Raw genomic sequence first — 27,620 nt, forward strand, 5'->3', positions numbered from 1 at the left:
TCTCGGTCTCAAAAGAAGCCTTCATCTGAGTCTTCTCGAGGACAAGCTGATCAACAATATTCTTCCAAGCAAAGGAAGGCTGAGGAATACTAGAGGAATATGAAACCTCTGGCTCTCTCTGTCTCTTTGTCAATCGGTCTTCAAGTAACTCAATAAGTGCATCTTTGTCCTTAGAATCAAGCTGCAACTCCTCAAGCTTCTTGCTCAAAGCATGGAAACACTGTTCCCACATATCATTCTCTTGTTTCATCTTGGCGAGTGCGTCTTCCAACTCTTCTACATCTTGGTTAGGGAGAGTTAATGGCTCAACCACAACCATAGACATAGGTCTTTCACAAGCATACGACATCTTCAATTCCAAAGCTCTCTTCTTCACCCAAAGAGTGTAAGCCTCCAAAGCTACACAATTGCACGGACCAAGCTCCGATCTTCATTTCCTATGCACATTATGCCAAGCATGTATCATCTTCTGCTTCAAATGTTAGAGATTTTTACCCTCTTAATAGAAAAGACCTTCTAACTGAGTGTTATTAGGTTTGCCTCTCAAGGGGAACCCAAGCTCACGACGAGCCAAAGCAGGGTTGTAGTTAATTCCTCCTTGTGTACCAATGAGAGGCACATTAGATAATTCACCATAACTATCAATGATCTCCAAACTGCTCAAAGAAGGATCATACCAAACTATATCATCATTAGTGAGAGACATAAGTCTTTGAGACCACCGTAGACATTGTTTATTCTCCATAAAAACAGGTGTCTGAGGCAAGTGCGAAATAAACCACTTGTACAGAAGAGGAATGCAACAGACAATAGTTCCACCACTTTTAGAATTCCTTAAATGAAAAAAGAAGTACATATCATCCAATAAAGTAGGCATATGATTCCCAATCAAGAAAATTCTAATGGCGTTAACCTCAACAAAACTGTCAATGTTAGGGAACAAAGCTAATCCATAGATGATCAACATAAAGATAGCTTCGAAAGCGTCCATATTACCGGCTTGAGCATAGGCAGTAGCTTCCTTTATGAGGAAATTAGAAGGCAACCCAAACAATCCTCCTTTCTTCATCCAATGAGCCACTATCTCAGACTTCTTCAAGTGAAGAGCTTCAGCAATAAGATGAGATCTAGGAATCTCTTCTAATCCACTAAAGGACACTTTTCTAGAAACATGTATTCCCAAGATATGGGCCTACTCCTCTAACGTAGGCACAAGATGATAATTCAGAAAAGTGAAGCAACGATAGAGAGGATCATAGAACTGAACCAACACATTCAGAAGTCCCTTAACTACATCAGCAGACAAGATAGACAGAAGCTTCACATGGCGTTGTTTGAAGTCCAAGGGATCTAATACAAAGGATGATACCTTCCTTAACTCTTTCAAATCTGGACATCTAAAACTATACTTCTTAGTGTTCCTTCGTCCATAATCCATAGTCTGAAAATATTTGCAAATAATACCTCAGTTCCTTGAAATTTTCATGTGATGAATGTTATGATGCGCATGAATGCATGAATGTAACAATAACAAATAAGGGATCACACACAAGGAAAACAAATAAAGGTCAAGGGATGAATCAAGTCACTATCAAGATCAATCATCCATTTTGGTGGATTATGGTTTACACCTTATCAACACCCAAGTTCCATTGATATTGACAAGACTTGATTGGATCAACCAAGACTCAAGGGTTTATTGTGATTCACGAGCATGGAGTCTGGGTAAGAACCATCCCAAAGGAGTGACCTAAGGATAAAACCTGTAGATCATGTTCTAAAAAGTTCCTAGAGTCTTAACTCCATATATTGGATATTACAAGTTAGGATGACTGACTCATCAACCCATAATTTTCTCAAGAGAAACTCGTCTGAGTGTAGTATCGCGTAAAAACTGTTATCAAGTCTACACTTGAACAATCTCCGCACTACGTCCTAAATAGGCCAAGAGGGGTTAAATGTTCTACGGTCCTCAGCTTCTCGGACCCCAAATCAGAGATAGTAATGCCTAACCACAAATACTTGTGTGACATTTCCAAATCCAAAAGGGTCTCCACTGAGCAGATGGGTCTCAAGCCAACTTATTAAGGACTACTACACACAAGTCGAACATGACTATACCATCCTTTTATCTTAATTGCACTCAAGTTCGGGTTAGAACTTATCTCACCAATCATAGATCAACAAGCACAACAAGCAGATTATATCACACAAATAAATATGCATACATCAAATATACAGTTATATACACACACAAAAAGTAGGCTAAACCCACTGGAGACTACCCCCTAGCAGAGTTTCCACTTAATTTTTGTAACGGGAAATTCATGATCATGAAGCTATGGATAAGCTAGACATCAAATAAACAAGAGTCGCCATCGCGCTTTTATTGTTTCCAAGGGGAAAGGGAAAAGTACGAACAAAACCCAAAAATAAGAAGTTTTCAAATCAAAACTAGTAAAATCCCAGAGATTACAGGTAAGGGGCTTGGTTACACAGAGGGAAGGTGTTAGCATCCAAAGTGTCCTAGGTACTCCTAGGGAGCCCTTTCTTGTGTGCATGTGTGTTTTTATACAAATGATGTTTGCAAACAAATAGAATAAGGGGATGCGAAAAAAATTCATTAATTATATTTTTGTGTTTGACAAGACCTTCGGACTTGTGCCTACGTACCAACATAAAAATGAGGGATCAAAACCTCGTAGTTCGTGGTATCAATTTCAAAGTGAGTGCATTGCTTTTAACAAAATTTTAAGTTTAACAAAGGCACAAAAGGCCTAAAAATGGTTTGAATGAGTTAATTCTTTTTGTTTTTTTTTTAAATTTTAAGTCAAGTATAGTTAAGTTTATTTACAAGTTTATTTAAGAAAATAAGTTTGAAAATGCAATGGCTTAAGGCCAAAGTTTCTAGTTTGCAATATGGTCTACGTTTTTAGAAAACAAACACAACCAAAGAAGTTTTTAAAAGGAGGGAGAGATTTGAAATTAAAGAAGTGGGGAGGAGATGAAAAGACTAATCCTAAGCATAAATTTAAAAGTTGAGAGTTGAAAAGATCTGACCAATGGGCTGTAATCCAATAGACAAGAATGTCATATAGAAACCCAAATTTCCCATGGACTTTAGAATCAAACAACAAACAATGCATAAAATAGCAACTTGAAAAATAAGGCATCAAATAAAGATATCCACATCCAAGCTTGGCCACTCCATGATGTTCTTCAAATTTTCCCATGTAGCAGATGAATTCCACAATGCACTAATCACATGTTCAAATTAACAGCTTCACAATGATCATGTTGTAGATAAACTTCAATGATGTATCAGATGAAGCTTCAAATCACAAGCACTTGGTTACATGAAAGTTGGCATTGGCCATGTCCTTTGCATAAGGAATGTTGCCTAAATTTTAAGTCCAATTGTCTCAGATCAAACCAACAGTCCACACAAGATATTTTTTAGGGTTTTTGTTCTTATTATGTACATTAATGGTCAAAGACCACACAAACAAACACAATATACACAAACAAAATATATCACAAAAAATGGTCCAAGTGGACAACGTGAGAATGACATTAACATAAACAATTAAAATGGTATGAATAATGACAAATTAATAAGAGCTCAAAAATTAAATTGCATTAAAAGTAAATGACTTGAAATTAAATCTTAGTTGTTAATGCGTTAGGAGTTAGTATTGCTTTTTCTTTTACTTTTGTTTCAGTCATTCTTTGGAGAACACTCAACCCACTTATCACAAGCATGGATCCTTGAACCAAGACATCTTCCAAAGGAAGGAAAAAAGGCCAAGTTTCCACACAATACCATGAAAGAGGGGAGACTTACAATCTCACTAAATAGAATGTCATGCCTTTTGTGTTAAAATTTAGCGCTATGTTAAGCAATCAGAATTGGACTTATGTAGAAGTCACAACTATTTCAGGTCGGGCAATAGAATTTTGTTGTTAATGCATGTTAGAGACATAGTATGATGAACTATGCTCATGAAACATACCACACACAAAAAGAATATGCAAAGTGGGGGATCTAATCTCATCCATACTTATGTTGATTTTTCAATCAACTAGCCTTAGGATATTGAGATTGTAGTGGTAAATTCATGATTATCAAGCTATGGATAAGCAAGACATTAAATAACAAGAGTCGCCACCGCACTTTTATTGTTTCCAAATAAAAGGGAAAAAGTACGAACAAAACCCAACAATAAGAAGTTTTCAAATCAAAACTAATAAAATGTCAGAGATTATAGGTAAGGGGGTTGGTTACACAGAGGAAAGGTGTTAGCACCCAAAGTGTCCTAGGTACTCCTAGGGAGCCCTTTTTTGTGTGCATATGTGTTTTTGTACAAAGTAATGTTTACAAACAAATAGAATGGGAGGATGAGAAAAGAATTCATTAATTATATTTTTGTGTTTGACAAGACCTTCGGAGTTTTGCCTACGTACCAACATAAAAATGAGGGATCAAAACCTCGTAGTTCGTGATACAAATTTCAAACTGGATGCATTGCTTTTAACAAAAATTAAGTTTGAAAGGCACAAAGGCTTGAAAATGGTTTGAATGAGTTAGTTCTTTTTGGCTTTTGAAAATTTTAAGTCAAGTATAGTTAAGTTTATTTACAAGTTTGATTAAGAAATGAAGTTTGAAAGTGCAATGACATAAGGCCAAAGTTTCTAGTTTGCAAAATGGTCAAAGTTTAGAACAAAACTAGTTCAAGCAAAGAAGAATTTTTTTAAAGGGAGGGGGAGATTTTGAAATTAAAGAAGTGGTGAGGAGATGAAGAGACTAATCCTATGTACAAAATTAAAAGTTAAGAGTTCAAAAGATTTGACCGATGGGTAGCAATCTAATAGGCAAGAATGCCATATAGAAACCCAAAATTCCCTTCGATATTAGAATTAAGCAACAAACAATGTATACAATATTCATCTTGAAGAGCAAGGCATCAAATAAAGATAGCCCCATCCTAGCTTTAGCCATTCCATGATCTCCTTCAAATTTGCTCATGTAATAGATGAATTCCACAAGTCACAGGTTCAAAATAATAGCTTCACCATGTTCATGTTGCAGATGAACTCAAAGGGATCTTCTAAGATGTATCAGATGAAGTTCCAGATTGCAAGCACTTGGTTACATGATGGTTGGCATTTTCCAAGTCCTTTTTTCATAGGGATGTTGCCTAGATTCTAAGTCCAATTGTCCAAGATCAAGTCAACAGTCCACACAATAGTCTTTTAAGGTTTTTGTTGTTATTATGTACATTAATGGTCAAAGACCACACAAGCAAACAAAATATACACAAACTAGATATATCCCACAATATGGTCTAAGTGGACAAAGTGAAAATGGCATTAAAATAAACAATTAGAATGGTATGAATAATGGAAAATGAATAGAGCTTAAAAATTAAAGTGCATTAAAATAATGGAAAATGAATAGAGCTTAAAAATTAAAGTGCATTAAAATAATGGAAAATGAAGAGAGCTTAAAAATTAAAGTGCATTAAAATAATGGACTTGAAATTAAATGTTAGTTGTTAGTGAGTTAGAAGTTTGTATTGCTTTGCTTTTGCATTTGTTTTAAGTCATTCTTTGGAAAACACTCAACCGACTTATCACGAGCATGGGTCCTTGAGCCTAGACATCTTCCAAAGGAAGGAAAAAAGGCAAAGTTTCCATACAATACCATGAAAGATGGGAGACTTACAATCTCACTAACTAGAATGTTATGCCTTTTTATGTCAAAAATTTAGCGCTATATTAAGCAATCGTAATTGGACTTATATAGAAGTCACAACTATTTGAGATCGGGCAATAGAATTTTGGTGTTAATTGTAACGGGGTATTCGTTACCTTTAGATTTATTGACTAAATCAAAAGTAAATCATACAATTCGAGTCGCCACCGCATTTCTATTTATCCAAAGGAAAGATTAGAAAGCGAACAAAAACCGAGAAGTTTTATCAAATAAAAAACTAATAAAAATGTCAGAGATCTGGGTAAGGGGGTTGGTTATGCAATAGGAAGGTTTTAAGCACCCAAAACATCCTTAGTACTCTAAGGGAGCCCTTTTTGCCAATGTTGTATGGTAGGTTGGTATTTGTGAAAATATTTGTGCAAACATGATTGGGGAGATGAGAAAAGAATATACAAATTAATTACAATTTTGTTGTTTGAATGGATAAACCCATTGCCTACGTACCATCACAAAGGTAGGATCAAAACCTCGTAGTTCGGGGTAAAAATCTCAAAAAGAAGTCGGTGAATTGATTGGTTCAAAAGCCTTAGGGTCTTTTATTATCAAAGGGAGAAAACTCAACCTAAACCACAAATCCACCATGTGAGGAGAGCTTCAACATACTAGTGAGGGATCCACCCAATAATAAGTATGGAAGACTTATAGTCCAATCACTAAGGATACACGTGAGGTTTACATCAACCACTATGATAACTCAAACCTAATAGCTAATGTTTATGAAAAGCTTTGGCAAAGATGGCCATTGGAACCACAAAACATTTGAGTGAGTTGTATTTACAAATTAAAAGTATTCACAAAAGAAAATCAAAGTTGACTTAAGGTTCAATTCAAAATAAGTATTATGGAAAGAGTTTGAAAAAATCAAAGGCATAATGCCTAGGTTTCTAGTTTTGAAAACAATGTCAATGTTTGCACAAAATAAGTTTGGCTTGGGTTAGAGTGGAGAGAAGAAGATAAGGGCTAGGTCCTAAACATGCAAAGATGAGATAAGAGAGTAAAACCCTTGGAGTTCCTTTCTTGAGATCATAAAGATGATCCAAGTTGCTCCTTTCCTTTGGACTTAGCAAGCAATAAGCAATTAACTCAAGCAATGAAGCAAATAATCAATCAAGCTCCTAGGATCTTCCAATTTGGATTTGTCTCTCTTATCTTGGATGCTCATGACAATCGTCCTTCTAATTCGCTAAAGTTTGGTATCCCTATAACACAAGAACACACAAATCAAAAAGTTCCACAATGCAGTAATAAGAATGGACAAGAGTGAGTTTAGAATAAGGGTCCTTTCAATTTATTTTCAAGATTAAGCATTCTAAAGGCATGAGGCCTAGTTGCTCTTCAACATATTTAGCATTCTAAAGGCATGAGGCCTAGTTGCTCTTGAAAATCCATTTAGAAGAGGTAAGGTCCTAATTCTAAGTCCTTTATCCATTTTTGTATTGAGTTCATACAAACAAAACAAAACAAACACAAGGCAAAAGTATATTTACACAATAATATGCTCAAGTGAGCAAAAGGCAAATGGCATAAACATAAACATGAGCTAAAGTGAGCAAAGGGCAAAATACAATATGAATAAATGAGCAAAAAATTAAATTGCATTAAAGTAAATTGCAAGAATTAAATGTTTGAATTAAAAGTTAATAATTAGTAGTTAGTATTAGTGTGCCATAAGGCAATTTAGCGCTATGTTAAGCAATCGTAAGTGGACTAATATAGTAGTCACACCTATCTGAGGCCGGTCAATACAACTATAGGCAAGTAAAGACAAGTTAGAGATCATGACTAGTAAGCCAAGCTCCTACAACTTGCCATGCCAAAAGAAAAGAAGAATGACCTTGTATGGATTGTTAGGTTTTTTGCTTGACCAAGAAGCAACCTATCTTTGACACAAAGCAATTCACTTGATCTTTGAAAAAGAGAATTTGATTTAGATCAAAGAAGGTTAAGCCTCTCATATGGCAAGGCTAACCACAAATCATTAACTCATTGGTCAAAAGAAAAAGAAGAAGATGAAGATGGAAATGGAATGTACAAAATTGGAAATTCAAAAGACATAACCAAAGTACATTGATCAAACATAAAGGGAATCAACATCAATCAATGGTAAACAGAAGTGAAATAAAGATTAGAAGTCAAGAAATATCAAACATATTTTTGGGATTTTTTGGAATTAAAATAATACTTGAAATAAAATGAACAAATAAAGGTCAAACTTCAAATCCAATTCAAATCAACTTAGATAAGTCCAATTGGATCATCATAAGTCTAACATGGTCAAACAAGGTTTGACAAACTTTCTCATCATTTTTTGAAAACAGAAACTAATTTTAAACAATTAAACATGAATAAAAATAACATAATTGGACTAAAATCTCAAATAAATTAAGAAATTGATGAGAATATTTTTCATAGATTGATCATTATCGAAAGGTGTTAAGAAAATATTTTTGGCAATTTTGAATATCATCAGCATTTTAAATGAATTAAAAATAACCAAAAAAGAAATAATTCACAAAAAAATATTAAATGGAGTCACAAAAATAATTAAAAATCATTTTATGAAACTAGAATTTAAGAGATTTTTTTTGCAATTGGTCCCATATTTTTGTGATTCCAAATAAAGAAGTTATGAATTTTTAAAATAAAATGGAATAAAAGAAATTAAAAAAATAGCAAAAAATCCACAAGCGTCTGATCAGTGCTCATTAATTAACGTGGCTGATCAGATGGCTATGAAGCGCGCGCTCATTGTGTGGACGAGTCAACAGAGAAACATGAATGATTTAAAAAAGTCATAATAACACGAGGCTAAGATTAGATCTGGAAGACTGGATCTAAGGGCCAAGGTTTGGACGCGTGGGGACAGTGGTGGAAACCACTGTCTTCTCCGGTGAGAAGGCCTGAAAATGCCACCAGTTGCAGGTTTTACAACCTCAACCATAGCACGCGATCCATATACCATTCGAAAGCTGGGGTGATGTACATCACCCATGTAACCTTAGTTTCTTCTCGAGATTCTTATGGAGGAAGAAATCTCAGGTTGAAAAATGAGGTGTTCAATCTGAAGTTGTCCAATTCTCAAAATTAAAACCATAAATCAATTGCCTCTCACATGAGGACTTCAGAAATGCCAACCAAACCAAGCAGTGCACAATATTCAAAGAGATTCGAAGGAAAATAGTTGGAGAATAAACCTTTGTAGAGAAGCTTTCAAGAGCACAATTCAACCAATCCTTTGCTTGCAGCTTGATCTGGATGCTTGATATGAGAGCTAGGCTTAGGAATTAGCGATGATAATCAACTGATGTTGTTGAAAATCACACTGAAAAAATGAAAGTGAAATTGCAAATTCCTTTGGTGAGAGGTTAGGGATTCAGTTCAGCAGAGTTTTAGGCGCCTTCAGTTTGAGAAATGAGCAAGGCAAGGCATTCTATTTATAGCCACAACTGATGCAAGGAAGTAGATAACTCGTGTGCATGTGAAGTTGGGTCCTCCATGCATGGGCCTGTACAGGCGTATGGGAGGCCCAAAAGCAACTGGTTTTTGATGCTGAACATCAACCAAATGGATTTTGACGTGCAGATGGCAATGTATTAGCTTGTGCACAAAGATTTCACTTGGTTTCCATAAATGAATACAAAACTTCACCTCTTCGAAAATGTCAATTGGAAAATTGAAACATAATCATGTAGGTAATGGTTGGGAAGGTCTTGACATAAGGAACAAATGTTATGTTAAACAAAAATCCATTTGGAGTTTGGAAAATATTGAAAACTGGCCATGAAGTTCAAGGTACAAAACATGTATTTGAAAATTTTGCCAAAATGGACCAACTTCAAGCCCTTCTGTTTCAATGATGCAAGCCTCAAATAACAAAACCTCCAACATAAAAGTTGTAGATATTTTCAGCGAAATCAATTTGGACTTAAATTTTGCAACATTTGAATTTTTTATGAGAACGTTACAGGCACTTGAAGTTGGACTTTTTCACATTTCAATGGCTTTGGTCCAAAGTGACCTATAATATTTTGTATTATCACATGTGTTTATTTTAGGATTATGAAATTTTGTCCAACATAAATATTGAAGTAGACATCTTAAAATTTCCAATGCATTTGGTCTCACCTCAAAGTCATAAAAAATGAAGGAGTTGGGTCCTTGGTAAGTTGAGCCAAAATTAGGGTTTCAGTCAAAATGACCAATAATGTTTTGAAATGAATGATGACCTTCCAAGTTTCAAATGGACTTTTGATGAACATTAAAGTTGTTCATATGGTTTGTAAGAACATGTTTTCTCTTGGGGTCATCCTCATTTGACAAACACTTCAAAAGTTAGATCTCAGTGGGTTTCAAAATAGTTAGATGAATTGACTGATCAACTTCTCAAAGCCAAACTTCAAATCTTAACGAATGAATGATTGAGGAAACTCACATGGGATCATATATACATAAAATGATGAATGGAATAACTTCCCTTGATTTTATTTGATCATAGGTTGAGGTTGCTTCATGAGCAAGGCACATTCAATGCACAATTGAATTCGGGTTTTCTTGGGAAACAATCCTCAAGCCCTTTGGCTTATCTTGATAAAATTGAAAAATTGAGATACTTGGGAGGAATATATGATGATTGATATCTTTGGGAACCATTGTCATGCTTGCTTTCATCTTCATCTGGCCATATCAATGAGCATAGGGGCCTCATAGGAGCCTTGAACCACATGACTGCTCGAGCTTCAAAACAAAAGAAGTTAGTGACATATTTTTGTACTTTTGGTTAGTAAACAAAAATAAGAAAAGCAATAATATATAATTCAAGCATGCTTGGTTGTCTCAAACCAACTCACATAAGTCCCACCTAAAGGGTTAAGGATCCACGATGCTATGATCCTTCAGGCAATGCAATGAGCAATGATATGATGCTATGAGGGATCTTAGGGTCAAAATTAGGGTCTTACAGATGCCCCTATTTAAGGTCATTATAGCCGGAGATATGAAGGTTAAAATCTTCATCTCGGCGAGGTAGAATGGGCTTAAATAATAACAAAGAGATGAATTTTGGTCCCTAAGAGACCTCATGATGCAAATGTATGTATGCGAAAGGTTAATACTCTGTGGGGATATATGTCCACAAAGAAAAAGAAATCAGGAGAAAACTAACAATCCAGAGGAGTAATACACTCACTAGGAAGACAGAGATTCTGGGGGAAAAAATAAGAGTAAAAATGCGTGAGCAAATCACGACTTAAAACTCGTTGGGAGACACAAAGGAATTCCATGGAAATAAATCAATGGAAAGACTCGAGCTGACGCAAAGATGCATGTATTGGGGAATATGCCACTACAACAAAACTATCCACAAAGGATACTTCGGATAAAAATCCGGACTCAGGCTGGGAATGTCCACAAAGGACTCAGCTGAGGAAGAAGCAAATGAGGTATTACCGGCTATTGGGTAATAAAACTCAAAGAGAGACATGTGATCCAAACACCGGTATAAGGGTGAAAGAACAACACGCTTAGGGAGAAAGAATATCTACGACTGGTATGAGGGTGAGAGACATCAATCATCCAAAACATCTGAGGAAAACCTAAAAGGTATGTTTCAACTCAGGAGAATCTGACTCCACAGGGGACAAGAAGTCATAATAGGGAGCAGAAGGAAGGAACACAAGGGGTACCGGTTACTGGGCATATAATAGGTGACCAACCAGGCGTGAATTGGGGAATATTTCCAAGACACTCATCATCCGAAAAGAAGGCTGGAAAAGCAAACTCGATTGCAAGATGGGCATTCGATTCCATAAGGAAATACGAATCTTACTCGACTAGGGAAGAACAAAGACTTCGACTAAAGAGCGCATGAGATATATTATCTATTATCGTCAGAACATAGATAACACACTCGCATAGAAGATTATCCACAACCGATTACTGGGTTAATAAAGGATAGATCGACCAAAACGAAAGGACATCGGGATACCGGCAACTGGGTATAAAATGATGACCAATCAAGGGGAGAAACAATCATTACCAAACAAGGGTAAATGAAAGATGACTCGCTGGGGATAAATTGCTTGATCAGAGCAATTATCCAAGAGATATATCACCGGCTACTGGGTGGTATACTCAAAAAATGAAGGAATATCAATACCGAATATTGGATAGAGATAACCAACAAAGAGGGGATTACATCTATCGGTTACTGGGTAGAAAACCAAGGGCAAGAGTAACCGCCATCATGGGTTAACGACACCATGGGTTAACTCTGCAAGGGGACAAAATGGGGTTTACAACTACCGATTACTGGGTAGAAACAAAACCACAGAAGTAGGACTTACAACTACCGGTTACTGGGTAGAAGGCCATAACATCCGCTGGGGAGAGAATGAACAATTACTGATTACTGAGCAATTGATCACCTGCCACAGGGAACTGCAGGGGAAATAACACGACAAGAGTCAATCTAGGAACAAACTAGAGTGACGCAATGAAACAAGACTCGACCCAATGAGGATATAACTCAGGGGAGTAATTCCATCCCAATACATATTTTTTGGGAGGAAACTGAAATAATAATCATCCATGAGGACATAACTCAGTGGGGAATATAGAAGGAAAGATAGACACTTTCTGCCTATAGGACTAACTCTATATGGAGAGATCAGATGCAAACATCTGCTTGGGGAAATATGTATCACCAAATAGTAGGAAATAACAAGCAAAGATATATGGAAAAGAATGCAACATGAATATCTGAATGCTATGATTATGCATGGTTTATATATGATTAATGCTGACAAACACACATATCTAACACAAACGAGTCCAAGAGTCAATGGACGGACATCCGGTACAACATCTCAAAAGAGAAAGCCAGGCCTACAGAAGAAAATCCGATCTGGTGGGGAACAATAAATACCATGAAACACTGATCACTGCTGAGGATTAAACAGAGTCATTGTCGGGGATAAAGACCACTGCTAGGGGAACAAGCAGGATTGTTGGGGACCAGAGACTACTGTTGGGGATCAGCCAAAGGACATAACTACCAAAGCCGAGGATCTTCCAACAGTACGCAGAGATATGAATAAGATCAGTCATATAAGAACTCTAAATGGCGATCTTATCAGGGGATACAAAATTTTTTGGGGAGCAACCACCAAACAGATACATATAAATCAAATATTCACTTCTAACCACTGAAGGAATACCTCTACTGCGGAGAAGGGAACCACTGCTCCGCTGGGGGAAGGAAATAAACATCTTCAATACCAGCCCTGCTAGGAGGAAGCTATCCAAGAAGGAGGAAGAAAATATACCATGCTCTGATCAGGCAACTCCACTAGGGAAAGACTGCTGGCGATCATACTAGGGATAACCTGTTGGCGACCCAACTAGAGGAAGTCTAATGTGAGCAAACCTACTAAGGACGAGTGGTAAGCAAAACTTGCTAGGGGGAAAAAGTACGCGAATTCGCCGGGGATAAGCTACAAACCAACCTGTTGAAAATTTCCAACTTATGCTGGGAATTTCTGCTCAATCTGCGGGAGATTTCCAATCACAATGAGGGAAAGAGCAACTTCCTCGAAAACACAAAGCATATCAATTTTTATCAATTTATAAGGGATTTTAGGTCAATCCACACAAGGGATGACAACCATATATTTGATAAAACACAGATGCTAGACCTAGACTCACTGGGGAGTTAGAAGACCGAGACCAAAACTCCAGACTCTCTGGGGAATTTGGTGGTGCATTATATTTCTTTACGCTCATTGAGGAGACAACCTGATAAATGATGAAGAGGATAACCAATATGCCAGGAATATGAACAAATGTCTTACCCTTTTGGAGATCATACTATCCTTGGGAGAGCACTGAGGACATTCCAATTATCTTTTCAGTAATTGTGAATGTTCACTTTGTTTAAAAACAGTTTAAAACTTTATTTGTTTAAAACAATGATATTTATCAAGTAAAACACGCAAACATTTGTTGAGCAGAAACAAATAAGAATGCAAAGAATTGGATAAAGGCTCAAATTTATTTGATGGAATGGTAGTCTGCAAATGGCAAGACTCCATGGATCTTTACAAATTTGAAATTGGTGATATATATTGGAAAAAGGGCTATATTGAACATAATGACCATTTCTCCACCAACTCTAAATCCAATGTATCTGAAGCTTCAGTTGACAATGACTGAGCGAGATTCTTTGATAGATGACAGCTTGTAGAACAAAGTCTTATCAGGATATAATTACTTGTCTAATCCCTAATTTTTGCCTAGATTACCCCAGGGTGAGGTACTCAATCTAGCGGGATATATACTCATTTTTTCATGTCTCTAACTTTTGCCTGGATCGCCCTTTCGGGTTTTCAATCCACCGAGACGCTCATTTTTCCCTAAGTCGCCCTTTCGGGTTTTCAACTTAGCGAGCTATTCTGTTTTTATTTTTTTAGGCGAAGTATTTCTTGACTGCATCTGAATTCACAGGACGAGTGAAATCCTCCCCATCCATAGTTGTAAGTATCAAAGCACCGCCTGAAAAGGCTCTCTTAACAACATATAGACCTTCATAATTTGGAGTCCACTTGCCCCTGGAATCGGGCGCGAAAGGCAAAAATTTCTTGAGCACGAGGTCACCTTCTCAGAACACACGAGGCTTGACCTTCTTATCAAAGGCTTTCTTCATCCTTTGCTGATATAACTGACCATGGCACATGGCAGTTAATCTCTTCTCTTCTATCAAATTCAATTGGTCATAACGACTCTGAACCCATTCAGCCTTAGTCAACTTGGCTTCCATCATGACTCTCATTGATGGGATCACAACCTCCACGGGGAGCACAACCTCCATGCCATATACAAGGGAGAAAGGGGGTTTCCCCTGTTGAAGTGCGGACAGATGTACGATAGCCATGCAAAGCAAATGGCAGCATTTCATGCCAATCTTTGTACGTAACAACCATCTTCTGGATAATCTTCTTGATGTGTTTATTAGCAGCTTCAACGGCCCCATTCTTATGATGTGCAATCTTGAACTCGCTACACAGCTCTTCCATCATCTTGTTGTTCAAGTTAGATCCATTATCAGTAATGATCTTGTCTGGCACACCATAACGGCATATGAGTTGATTCTTGATAAACTTCACAACCACCTGCCTGGTCACATTTGCATATGATGCCGTTTCAACCCACTTGGTGAAGTAATAAATTGCTACGAGAATAAATATGTGACCGTTGGACGCCTTTGGCTCTATCATGCCAATCATGTCAATCCCCCACATGGAGAAAGGCCATGGTGATGAAATAACATTCAGAAGTGTCGGGGGAATATGAATCTTATCCGTATAAATCTGACACTTATGGCATTTCTTCATGTATTTTTAGCAGTCAGACTCCATCGTCAACCAATAATAGCATGCTCTCAACATCTTCTTTGCCATGGCATGTCCATTGGAATTAGTACCAAATGAACCCTCATGGACTTCAGTCATCAACAGGTCTGCTTCGTGTCTATCCACGCATCTGAGCAGAACCATGTCAAAATTCCTCTTATAAAGCACATCACCATTGAGGTAGAAACTGCCAGATAATCTCCTCAGAGTCTTCTTATCTTTAACAGATGCCCCAGGCGGGTAAATCTGACTCTGAAGAAAACGCTTGATGTCATAATACCATGGCTTGTCATCTTTCACTTCTTCAACTGCAAATACGTGAGCTGGTCTATCCAAGCGCATCACAGTAATATTGGGGACTTCATTCCAGAATTTCACCATAATCAGCGAAGCAAGCGTAGCAAGAGCATCTGCCATTCGATTCTCATCTCGAGGAATATGATGGAAGTCAACCTCAGTAAAGAATGTTGAAATCTTCCTCGCATAATCTCTGTATGGGATGAGGCCAAGATGATTCGTCTCCCATTCACCCTTAATCTGATTAACAACAAGGGCCGAATCACCATAAACATCAAGATACTTGATTCTAAGATCAATACACTCTTCCAAACCCATAATACAGGCCTCATACTCCGCCATGTTATTCGTGCATTTGAAAGTTAGCCTTGCTGTAAAAGGAAAATGGGTGCCCTAAGGAGTAATAATCACTGCCCCAATACCATTTCCATATTGATTTACAGCGCCATCAAACACCATGCCCCATCGGGAACCAGGCTTTGGCCCTTCATCGAGCGTAGGCTCATCACAATCTTTCATTTTCAAATATAGAATCTCTTCATCAGGGAAGTCATACTAAACAGACTGATAATCCTCAATTGGTTGATGTGCCAAATGGTCAGCCAAGATACTACCTTTAATAGCCTTCTAAGCTCAATACTCAATATCATACTCAGACAACAGCATCTGCCAACAGGCAATCCTCCCAGTTAAAGCAGGCTTTTCAAAGATATACTTGATTGGATCCATTTTGGATATCAACCAAGTCGTATAATTCAACATATACTGGCGTAAGTGCTTAGCAGCCCAAGCCAAAGCACAACATGTCTTCTCAAGCATTGAGTATCGAGACTCACAATCAGTGAACTTCTTACTCAGATAGTAGATAGCATACTCTTTCCTCCCTGACTCATCTTGCTGACCCAATACATAACCCATAGAGTCTTCAAGCACGGTCAAGTACATAATCAAGGGTCTCCCTTCTACTGGCGGAGACAGAATCGGAGGTTCGGACAAATACTCTTTGGTTCTGTCAAAGGCTTTTTGGCAATCCTCGGTTCAATCATGACGCTGATCTTTCCGGAGAAGCTTGAATATTGGCACACATGTGGCAGTCATGTGGGATATAAATCTGGAAATATAATTCAAGCGGCCAAGAAAACCTCGGACTTGCTTCTCAATTTTGGGCGCAGACATCTATTGTATTGCTTTGACCTTGGCAGGATCAACTTCAATACCCCTTTCACTGACAATAAAGTCCAATAACTTGCCGGAACAGACTCCAAATTTACACTTGTTCGGATTCAGACGAAGTTTGTACTTCCGCAAACGCTGAAAAAGCTTCAACAAATGCTCTACATGTTCAACTTCCATTCTTGACTTTGCAATCATATCATCAACATATACCTCGATCTCCTTGTGCATCATATCATGAAACAAGGTAGTCATAGCGCGTTGATACGTGGCTCCGGCGTTTTTCAATCCGAAGGGAATCACTCGATAACAGAATGTTCCCCAAGGTGTGATGAATGTTGTCTTCTCCATATCATCGGGTTCCATTTTGATCTGATTATAACCGGAAAATCCGTCCATAAATGAGAAGACATTGAATTTAGCTGTATTATCTACCAACATGTCAATGTGTGGTAGAGGAAAATCATCTTTCAGACTAGCTTTATTCAAGTCTCTATAGTCCACACACATTCGGACTTTTCCATCTTTCTTAGGCACGGACACAATTTTGGCCACCCATTGAGGATATATAGAAGTCACCAGAAATCCCGCATCAATTTGCTTCTGAACTTCTTCTTTAATCTTCCCTACAATATCAGGATGAGTTCTTCCGAGCTTCTGCTTTATAGGCACACACTCAGGCTTCAAAGGTAGGAAATATTGCACGATATCAGTATCCAGACCAGGCATGTCTTCATATGACCAGGAAAAGACATCGACATATTCTTGTAGCAACTCAATCAACCCCTTCTTCACAGACTCTTCTAGCTGTGCCCCCAATTTTTACTTCACGAGATGCGGTTGAATGATCTTCTCTTCGTGCTCAAGCAGGCGGGTAATCTCGTCAGGAATCTCTTCAACATCATCTTCTTCTGCCTCAAATACAGGGAACTCAAAGTTAGGAGATGGTGTTGGATCACTATGTTCAATGGGTTTGATCAACCTGCATAATGATTTTGGATATAAAAGAGATTTTAGAATTCAAACAAGGCAAATCATTATGCAGATGAAAAGATTGATTTTATTCTCTTTTTAGGGTTTTTTAGTGATCACCAATTTCATGCAAAAAGCAAAAAGCAAAAATAATTTGGAAAAACAAATGTTTAACATGTAATTATTGAATGACTATCATTGCATTAATGTGCCAATAATGTCATCACTTCACCTTTTGGCATGGGAGAAGGGTTTTTAAACAAAATGAACATTACGTGGACTTATGGACAACTGTTGAAACAACAACAACGACCCAATTATTGCAGACTCCTCCAGGGATGACAAAGTTTCCAGAATCTTCCTCTACATCATCTTCCACTATAGCATCAGCCTCCTGGTCTTTGACCGTGTGGATGAAACCTCCACTCTGAAACAAACCGCGCTCATTGAAAGTGCCTGAAGAGTACCCTATGCCATCCCAGGATTTATTGTCTTCCAGGTTAATCATTTGTCCTAAACCAGTAGTTGTACCATGCTCAATGGTCAACTTCGCATCATTGTAGGACGCAAATGAAGAAGATCATTTCCTTAAAGGCTCAGAAATAGATAAGGCTTGGAACGGCGTCCCAACCTCATCCTCAACATCTATGTAAGAAAAGGAAGACAAATGGCTAACCAAAAGAGCCTTCTCTCCCCCTACCACCACCAACTTCTTGTTCTTGACGAACTTTAACTTTTGGTGTAGGGTGAATGTCACGGCGCCTGCCTCGTGAATCCATGGTCTGCCAAGCAAGCAGCTATATGATGGGTGGATATCCATGACCTGGAAAGTGATCTAGAAATTACTAGGTCCAATTTTGATTGGGAGTTCCACCTCGCCAATCACAGTTTTCCTGGACCCATCAAAAGCCTTCACAACCACTCCACTCTTCCTCATGGGAGGCCCCTGGTAAGAAAGTTTCGCCAGAGTGGATTTTGGCAGCACATTTAGCGATGACCCTGTGTCTACCAGCAAATTAGACAAGGCATCATCCTTGCAATTCATGGAGATGTGTAGAGCCAAATTGTGATCTTTTCCCTCATCGGGAAGATCAGCATCGCAAAAGCTCAAATTATTACAAGCAGTAATGTTTGCAACAATGTTATCAAACTGTTCTATTGTGACATCGTGATCCACGTATGCCACGTCCAACACCCTCTGCAAAGCTTCACGGTGTGGCTCGGAGTTCATCAACAAAGACAACACATATATCTTTGATGGAGTTTGTAGCAGCTGATCTACAATGTTATACTCGCTCCTCTTGATGAGCCTTAGCATCTCATCACAGTCCTCTCTCAATATGCCATTCTGGCCAATAGGGACAGGAGCTTTAGCAGCGGTGGCAGGTCTATCAACAACAAGTGTCGGATTCGGAGAGGTAGAAGAAGTCCCCACAGGGGTGGCAAAATTATCAACATCAGTTCTTCTCCTTAACACGTCTTCATGGGGTTTCGGCGGCCCCGAAAAAACACGACCACTGCGGGTCAAACCACTGACGTCAGATATGCTTGTAACAGAAGTGGAGGGTAAAGGCACCTCCTACCCATCTTCTAATGCAACCGCATTATATCTATAGGGAATAACCTTTTCTGAAGAGTAAGGAACAGGGCCTGCTGGCTTAATCACGAGAGTAGGGGAAGCCTTCTTCTTGCTGCCATCATATCTGACAACAACAGGTTCGGGCATTCTGAACACAGGGGATATAACATTAACTTCTTCCTCATCACGATTCTGAAGTATCTCGATCACACCCTGATCCAGCATCTCTTGGATGTCTTTCCTGACTTGGCGACATCCTCTCTCATTGATAGTGCACACTCGGTAGCTGTCATGGTCATGCTCATAATAACTATATCCACATAATAGTCTATGCATCTCGACCAAATATTGTATGATATGGATGACATATCTGACCTTGTACTTTCCAGGGCAACCCTGAACCATATTAACAACAGACTTCCCATGCTCGGGCAATGGGTTCTTCTTTACATTAGGACCTACGTCCTCGAAAAACAATATCCCACTTCTAACAAGGTATTGAACCTTGGTCTTCAGAGGATAACAGTTCTCCACATCATGTCCGGGAGCACTGGAATGATAAACACAATGAAGCTCGGGTTTGTACCACCACTGAGGGTTGGTCGGCACAGCAGGTGGGTTACGTGGAGTAATTAGCTTCCTTTCAATCAATGAAGGATATAGCTTTGCATAAGTCATCGGAATAGGATCAAAAGTGACCCTCTTCCTATCATAGCTAGTGCTAGTTTGATTGTTGTTTCGAGGCTGGTAGGTCTGCTGTTGCAGACGATGCTGTTGTTGTTGATACTGTTGATGTTGCTGTTACTGGTTCTGATGCTGATAATGTTGATTTTCCCTGAAGGCAGGTGCTATATGAGCCACCTGGTGCTGGTTACTGGCAGGGCGCACAGTCTTCCTCTTCACAGAGGGTCTTCTTTGTTTGATATGGGAAGACACAACATGTGCTTCTCCATCTTTCTTCTTGGCAAACGCCCCATAAAGTTTGGCAAAAGAGCCTTCTTCTCTGGTCAGGCGTCCTTCCCTGACTCCTTCTTCTAGTCGCATCCCCATGTTCACCATCTCGGTGAAATCAGAGGGAGCACTAGCGATCATCCTCTCGTAGTAGAAAAAGCTTAAAGTCTTTAGAAAGATCTTCGTAATTTCTTTCTCTTTGAGCGGGGGCACAATCTGTGCAGCCAATTCATGCCACCTCTGGGCATACTCCTTGAATGTTTCCTTCTCCTTCTAGGACATAGCCCTCAGTTGGTCCCTATAGGGAGACATATCAACGTTATACTTGTACTGCTTGACGAAGGCTTTGCCAAGGTCGTTGAAGGAGCGAATATTCACACTATCCAAGCCCATATACCATCTCAATGCGGCACCAGATAGGCTGTCCTGGAAATAATGGATGACGAGTTGATCATTGTCAGTCTGAGTTGACATCTTGCGTGCGTACATCACAAGATGGCTGAGCGGGCAAGTGTTTCCTTTGTACTTTTCAAACTCAGGTACTTTGAATTTGATAGGAATCTTGATGTTTGGCACGAGGCACAACTCAGCAGCAGATTTACCGAAGAGGTCCTTCCCTCTTAGAGTTTTTAGTTCCTTGCGCAGCTCAAGGGATTGATGATTCATAGCGTCCATTTTCTCGTACACGTCTGGGCTCTCAGACGACTCAGAGTGATAAATGGTGTCATCAACTGTCGGCAAAGTATGCACAACTGGAGGTGGTATAACAAGGACCGGGCTAGATGCCGGCAGAGAAGCCAAAGTAGGGGCGAGACCCTCTGGAACAAAATTCACGGGCATCCTCCCAGGGAAACCCGGTTGGCATAGCAGACGGAGCAAAATGGGCACTGGGAGCAGGCACTGTAGAGGAAGCTACCTCTGAAATGACTGTCCTCTGGGGAGGAGTTGAAGGCGTTGGAGAAGACTGGCTTTGGGCGGCCATGAATGACTCCATCAGGGCAGTCAATCTAGCCACTTCCTCCTTGAGTTCCCTGTTCTCTTGCTCGAGGTGATCCATTAGCTTTGAAGAATTGGCTCTAGTGTAGTACCGGTGTGTCAGCTTGTCTTCAAAATAAATGAAGAACACCAAGTTAGACCACTGATCAAGAAGCCCTGAAAAAACCTGCTTATGCACATGATGCATGCAATGCTTATGCACATGATTTTATTTTTATCAGAGGAACTTTTAGAGTTCTATTTGCAAATATTTGGAAAATATTAATCATTTAGACATATAATGGAATATCCATATCAATAATATATGGAAAAATTTTTACACCAAAGAAGTACAGTCTTGGTAACCAAATACAATACAAGAGAGAAGGAAAATGAACATCCTATGGAGCCCTAGAAACAATCGTCCAAAGCTCTCAAGACCGGAAGATAAGCTGCACGAAGCCTCTTCACCTCTCTCTCATAGGCTGCCTTCATATATGCCTTCTCCTTGGCGAGTCGATCATACTTCCTCTTCCAAAACCTGGATGATTGTGGAAGAAGAGAAGTAACCACATCATCAAGCTCGTCGATAACCTGATGCTCCAGAAACTCTATCAAAGCATCCTTATTTCTGAGTTGCTGAAGTAGCTCCTCTCGCTCACGGACCCAAGCACGCGAACGATCTTCGTCTCTCAACTTCTCTACTCCTTGGTTATGGAGGGTTGAAGGCCCAACCATAACCATAGGTGTAAGTCTCGGGTAGTCATAGGGCATGCGGTACTCAGAAGCTCTCTTCCTCACCCACGAGGTATAGGGTTCCAAAGCAATACAACTCTTCGGACCAAGCTCTTTCCTTCCCTTCCTATGGATCTTGAGCCAAGCGCGAACCATCCCGCCCTTCAAGTTTTGGGGATCTTTACCCTCTTGAAAGAACACACCTTCTAACAAAATTTTATTAGGTTTATCCTTTAAGGGGAACCCAAGCTGATGGCGTGCCAAAACGGGGTTGTAGTTAATCCCACCACATGTACCAAGAAGAGGCACATTGGAGAATTCACCACAAGAGTCAATAATCTGCACACCATCATATACACGGTTATACCAAAATATATCATCATTAGTGAGATACATAAGTCTCGTAGACCATCGCAGACATCCTTTGTTCTCCTTGAAGGCGAGCGTCTGTGGCAAGTGCGAAATAAACCACTTGTACAACAGAGGCAAACAGCACACAATGGTACCACCACCCTTTGGATTCCTCATATACAAAGAGAAATAAGTGTCACCCAACAAAGTAGGAATGAGATTAAGAGTAGAGAAAATCCTAATAGCGTTCACATCCACAAAATTGTCGATGTTTGGGAATAACACTAGCCCATAAATGAGAAGTACAAATATGGCCTCAAAGGCGTCCTCACTCATGGCCTTCCCAAAATAAGTAGCTTGGGCAATGAGGAAATCAGATAGGAGACCTTGAATTCCACCTTTGGTAGTCATATGAGCACCAACAATAGATTCATCTATGTGCAACAAATCAACAATCTCTTGGGAAGAAGAGACTCTCTCCAAGCCACTGAACGACAATTGATCGAGGATAGGTATACCCACAAGATAGGCATACTCCTCAAGCGTAGGAAAAAGTTGGAAATCCGGAAAAGTGAAGCAACGGTACAAGGGATCATAGAACTGCACCAACACACTCATCAAACCTTCATCCACATGAGTAGCAAGAATAGATAGAAGCTTCCCATGACGGGCCTTGAACTCCAAGGGATCTAATACATAGGATGTCAAACTCTTTAACTCTTTCAAGTCGGGTTGTCTGAAACTGTACTTCTTTGTATTCCTTCTTTGCTTATCCATGTCTAAAAATTTGCAAATAAACCTCTTAAGTTCCTTGAAAATTTTCTTGTTATTGATGATATGGATGCAAATGAATGCATGAATGCATGGATGCAACAATCACACTCAAGGATCAAGCAAATTAAACCACACAAAGGTCATGGGATGGATCAAGTCATCCTTAATATCAATTATCCATTTTTGTGGATTATGGTATATACCTTATCAACACCTAAGTTCCATTGATATTAAGGATATACGAGAACGGATCAACCGCGAATCAAGGGTTTGTTGCAAGTCACGAGCATGGAGTCTCGGTTAAGAACCACCCAAAGGGAGTGTACTATGGTTAAACCTGACAATCATGTTCTACAAGAGGTTCCCATAGTCATCATCCCATCTTTCGAATATTATCGGATAAACGACTACTCGTATTCCAAAAATATTCTCAAGAGAGACTCTTATGAGTGTAGTATCGTGTAACAATCGTATCAAATCTTACACTTGAACGATCTTCGCACTACGTCCTAAAATAGGCCAAGTTGGGCTAGGTAATCCAGGGTCATTGGCTTCTATGGCATATATTAGAAAGAGTAATGCCTAACCACGACTACTCGTATGACATTATTGATCCCAACATAACCTCCACCAAGTGAATGGGCTTGCAAGTCAACTTGCTAAGGAATAACTCCACACAAGTCAACAAGACTATGCCATTCTCCTATCATAAGTGTACTCGAGTTCGGGTATAGAACTCATCTCACAAGAGACCACCAAGCTAATAAGCAATTGATATATCAAGCAAATCATTCATTACAATCAATACAGTCATCCAAAATTAGCACAAAAATATGTCACAAATAAATATAAACATACAATACAACAAAGGTAAAAAGTAGGCTAAACCCACTAGGAAGAAGTAGGCATCCCCAACAGAGTCGCCACTTTTCTATAGCGGGGTATTCGTTACCTTTAGATTTATTAACTAAATCAAAAGTAAATCATACAATTGGGGTCACCACCGCACTTCTATTTATCCAAAGGAAAGGTTAGAAAGCGAACAAAAACCGAGAAGTTTTATCAAATCAAAAACTAATAAAAATGTCAGAGATCTGGGTAAGGGGGTTGGTTATGCAATGGGAAGGTTTTAAGCACCGAAAACATCCTTAGTACTCTAAGGGAGCCCTTTTTGCCAATGTTGTATGGTAGGTTGACATTTGTGAAAATATTTGTGCAAACATGATTGAGGAGATGAGAAAAGAATATACAAATTATTTACAATTTTGTTATTTGAATGGATAAACCCATTGCCTACGTACCATCACAAAGGTAGGATCAAAACCTCGTAGTTCGGGGTAAAAATCTCAAAAAGAAGTTGGTGAATTGATTGGTTCAAAAGCCTTACGGTATTTTGTTATCAAAGGGAGAAAACTCAACCTAAACCACAAATCCACCATGTGAGGAGAGCTTAAACATACTAGTGAGGGATCCACCCTATAATAAGTATGGAAGACTTATAGTCCAATCACTAAGGATACACGTGAGGTTTACATCAACCACTATGATAACTCAAACCTAATAGCTAATGTTTATGAAAAGCTTTGGCAAAGATGGCCATTGGAACCACAAAACATTTGAGTGAGTTGTATTTACAAATTAGAAGTATTCACAAAAGAAAATCAAAGTTGACTTAAGGTTCAATTCAAAATAAGTATTATGAAAAGAGTTTGAAAAAATCAAAGGCATAATGCCTAGGTTTCTAGTTTTGAAAACAATGTCAATGTTTGCACAAAATAAGTTTGGCTTGGGTTAGAGTGGAGAGAAGAAGTGAAGGGCTAGGTCCTAAACATGCAAAGATGAGAGAAGAGAGTAAAACCCTTGGAGTTCCTTTCTTGAGATCATAAAGATGATCCAAGTTGCTCCTTTCCTTTGGACATAGCAAGCAATAAGCAATTAACTCAAGCAATCACAATGAAATAAGCAATTAACTCAAGCAATAAGCAATTAACTCAAGCAAATAATCAATCAAGCTCCTAGGATCTTCCAATTAGGATTTGTCTCTCTTATCTTGGATGCTCATGACAATGGTCCTTCTAATTAGCTCAAGTTTGGTATCCCTATCACATAAGAACACACAAATAAAAAAGATCCACAATGAAATAATAAGCATGGAAAGAGTGAGTTTAGAATAAGGGTCCTTTCAATTCATTTTCAAGATTAAGCATTCTAAAGGCATAAGGCCTAGTTGCTCTTCAACATATTTAACATTCTAAAGGCATGAGGCCTAGTTGCTCTTGAAACTCCATTTAGCATGGGTAAGGTCTTAATTCTAAGTCCTTTCTCCATTTTTGTATTGAGTTCACACAAACAAAACAAAACAAACACAAGGCAAAAGTATATTTACACAATAATGTGCTCAAGTGAGCAAAAGGAAAATGGCATAAACATAAACATGAGCTCAAGTGAGCAAAGGGAAAAATAAAATATGAATAAATGAGCAATAAATTAAATTGAATTAAAGTAAATTGCAAGAATTAAATGCTTGAATTAAAAGTTAGTAATTAGTAGTTAGTGTAAGTATGCCATAAGGCAATTTAGCGCTATGTTAAGCAATCGTAAGTGGACTAATGTAGTAGTTACACCTATCTGAGGCCGGTCAATAAAACTATAGGCAAGTAAACACAAGATAGAGATCATGACTAGTAAGCCAAGTTCCTACAACTTGCCATGCCAAAAGAAAAGAAGAATGACCTTGTATGGATTGTTAGGTTTTTGGCTTGACCAAGAAGCAACCTATCTTTGACACAAAGCAGTTCACTTGATCTTTGATCAAGATAAATTTGATTTGGATCAAAGAAGGTTAAGCCTCTCATATGTCAAGGATAACCACAAATCATTAACTCATTGGTCAAAAGAAAAAGAAGAAGATGAAGATGGAAATGGAATGTACAAAATTGGAAATTCAAAAGACATAACCAAAATACATTGATCAAACATGAAGGGAATCAACATCAATCAATGGTAAACAGAAGTGAAATAAAGATTAGAAGTCAAGAAAGATGAAACATATTTTTGGGATTTTTTGGAATTAAAATAATACTTGAAATAAAATGAATAAATAAAGGTCAAACTTCAAATCCAATTCAAATTAAGGTTTGACAAATTTTCTCATCATTTTTTGAAAACAGAAACTAATTTTAAACAATTAAACATGAAGAAAAATAACATAATTGGACTAAAATCTCAAATAAATCTCAAATCAATTAAGAAATTGATGAGAATACTTTTCATAAATTAATCATTATCCAAAGATGTTGAGAAAATATTTTTGGCAATTTTGAATATCAAAAAGTATTTTAAATGAATTATAAATAACCAGAAAAGAAATAATTCACAAAAAATATTAAATTGAATCACAAAAATAATTAAAAATCATTTTATGAAACTAGAATTTAAGAGAAATTTTTTGCAATTGGTCCCATATTTTTGTGATTCCAAATAAAGAAGTTATGAATTTTTAAAATAAAATGGAATAAAAGAAATTAAAACAGAAATTAAAAAAATAGAAAAAATCCACAAGCGCCTGATCAGCGCTCATTAATTGACGTGGCTGATCAGATGGCTATGAAGCGCGCGCTCATTGTGTGGACGAGTCAACAGCGAAACATGAATGATTTAAAAAAGTCATAATAACACAAGGCTAAGATTAGATCTGGAAGACTGGATCCAAGGGCCAAGGTTTGGACGCGTTGGGAAGGTGGTGGAAACCACCTTCTTCTCCGGTGAGAAGGCCTGAAAACGCCACCAGTTGTAGGTTTTACAACCTCAACCATAACACGGGATTCATATACCATTTGAAAGCTGGGGTGATGTACATCACCCCTGTAACCTTAGTTTCTTCTCAAGATTCTTATGGAGGAAGAAACCTGAGGTTGAAAAATGAGGTGTTCAATATGAAGTTGTCCAATTCTCAAAATTAAAACCATAAATCAATTGCCTCTCACATGAGGACTTCCGAAATGCCAACCAAACCAAGCAGTGCGTAATATTCAAAGAGATTCGAAGGAAAACAGTTGGAGAATAAACCTTTGTAGAGTAACTTTCAAGAGCGCAATTCAACCAATCCTTTGCTTGCAGCTTGATTTGGATGCTTGATATGATAGCTAGGCTTAGGAATTAGTGATGATAATCAACTGATGTTGTTGAAAATCACACTGAAAAAATGAAAGTGAAATTGCAAATTCCTTTGGTGAGAGGTTAGGGATTTAGTTCAGCAGAGTTTCAGGCGCCTTCAGGTTGAGAAATGAGCAAGGCAAGGCATTCTATTTATAGCCACAACTGATGCAAGGAAGTAGAAAACTTGTGTGCATGTGAAGTTGGATCCTCCATGCATGGGCCTGTACAGGCGTATGGGAGGCCAAAAGCAACTGGTTTTGCATGCTGAACATCAACCAAATGGATTTGGACGTGCAGATGGCAATGTATTAGCTTGTGCACAAAGATTTCACTTGGTTTCCATAAATGAACACAAAACTTCACCTCTTCGAAAATGCCAATTGGAAAATTGAAACATAAGCATGTGGGTAATGGTTGGAAAGGTCTTGGCATAAGGAACAAATGTTAAGTTGAACAAAAGTCTATTTGGAGTTTG

The sequence above is a fragment of the Lathyrus oleraceus genome, chromosome 1 (genome assembly GCF_024323335.1).
Source record: "Lathyrus oleraceus cultivar Zhongwan6 chromosome 1, CAAS_Psat_ZW6_1.0, whole genome shotgun sequence".
In the NCBI taxonomy this organism is placed as follows: Eukaryota; Viridiplantae; Streptophyta; class Magnoliopsida; order Fabales; family Fabaceae; genus Lathyrus; species Lathyrus oleraceus.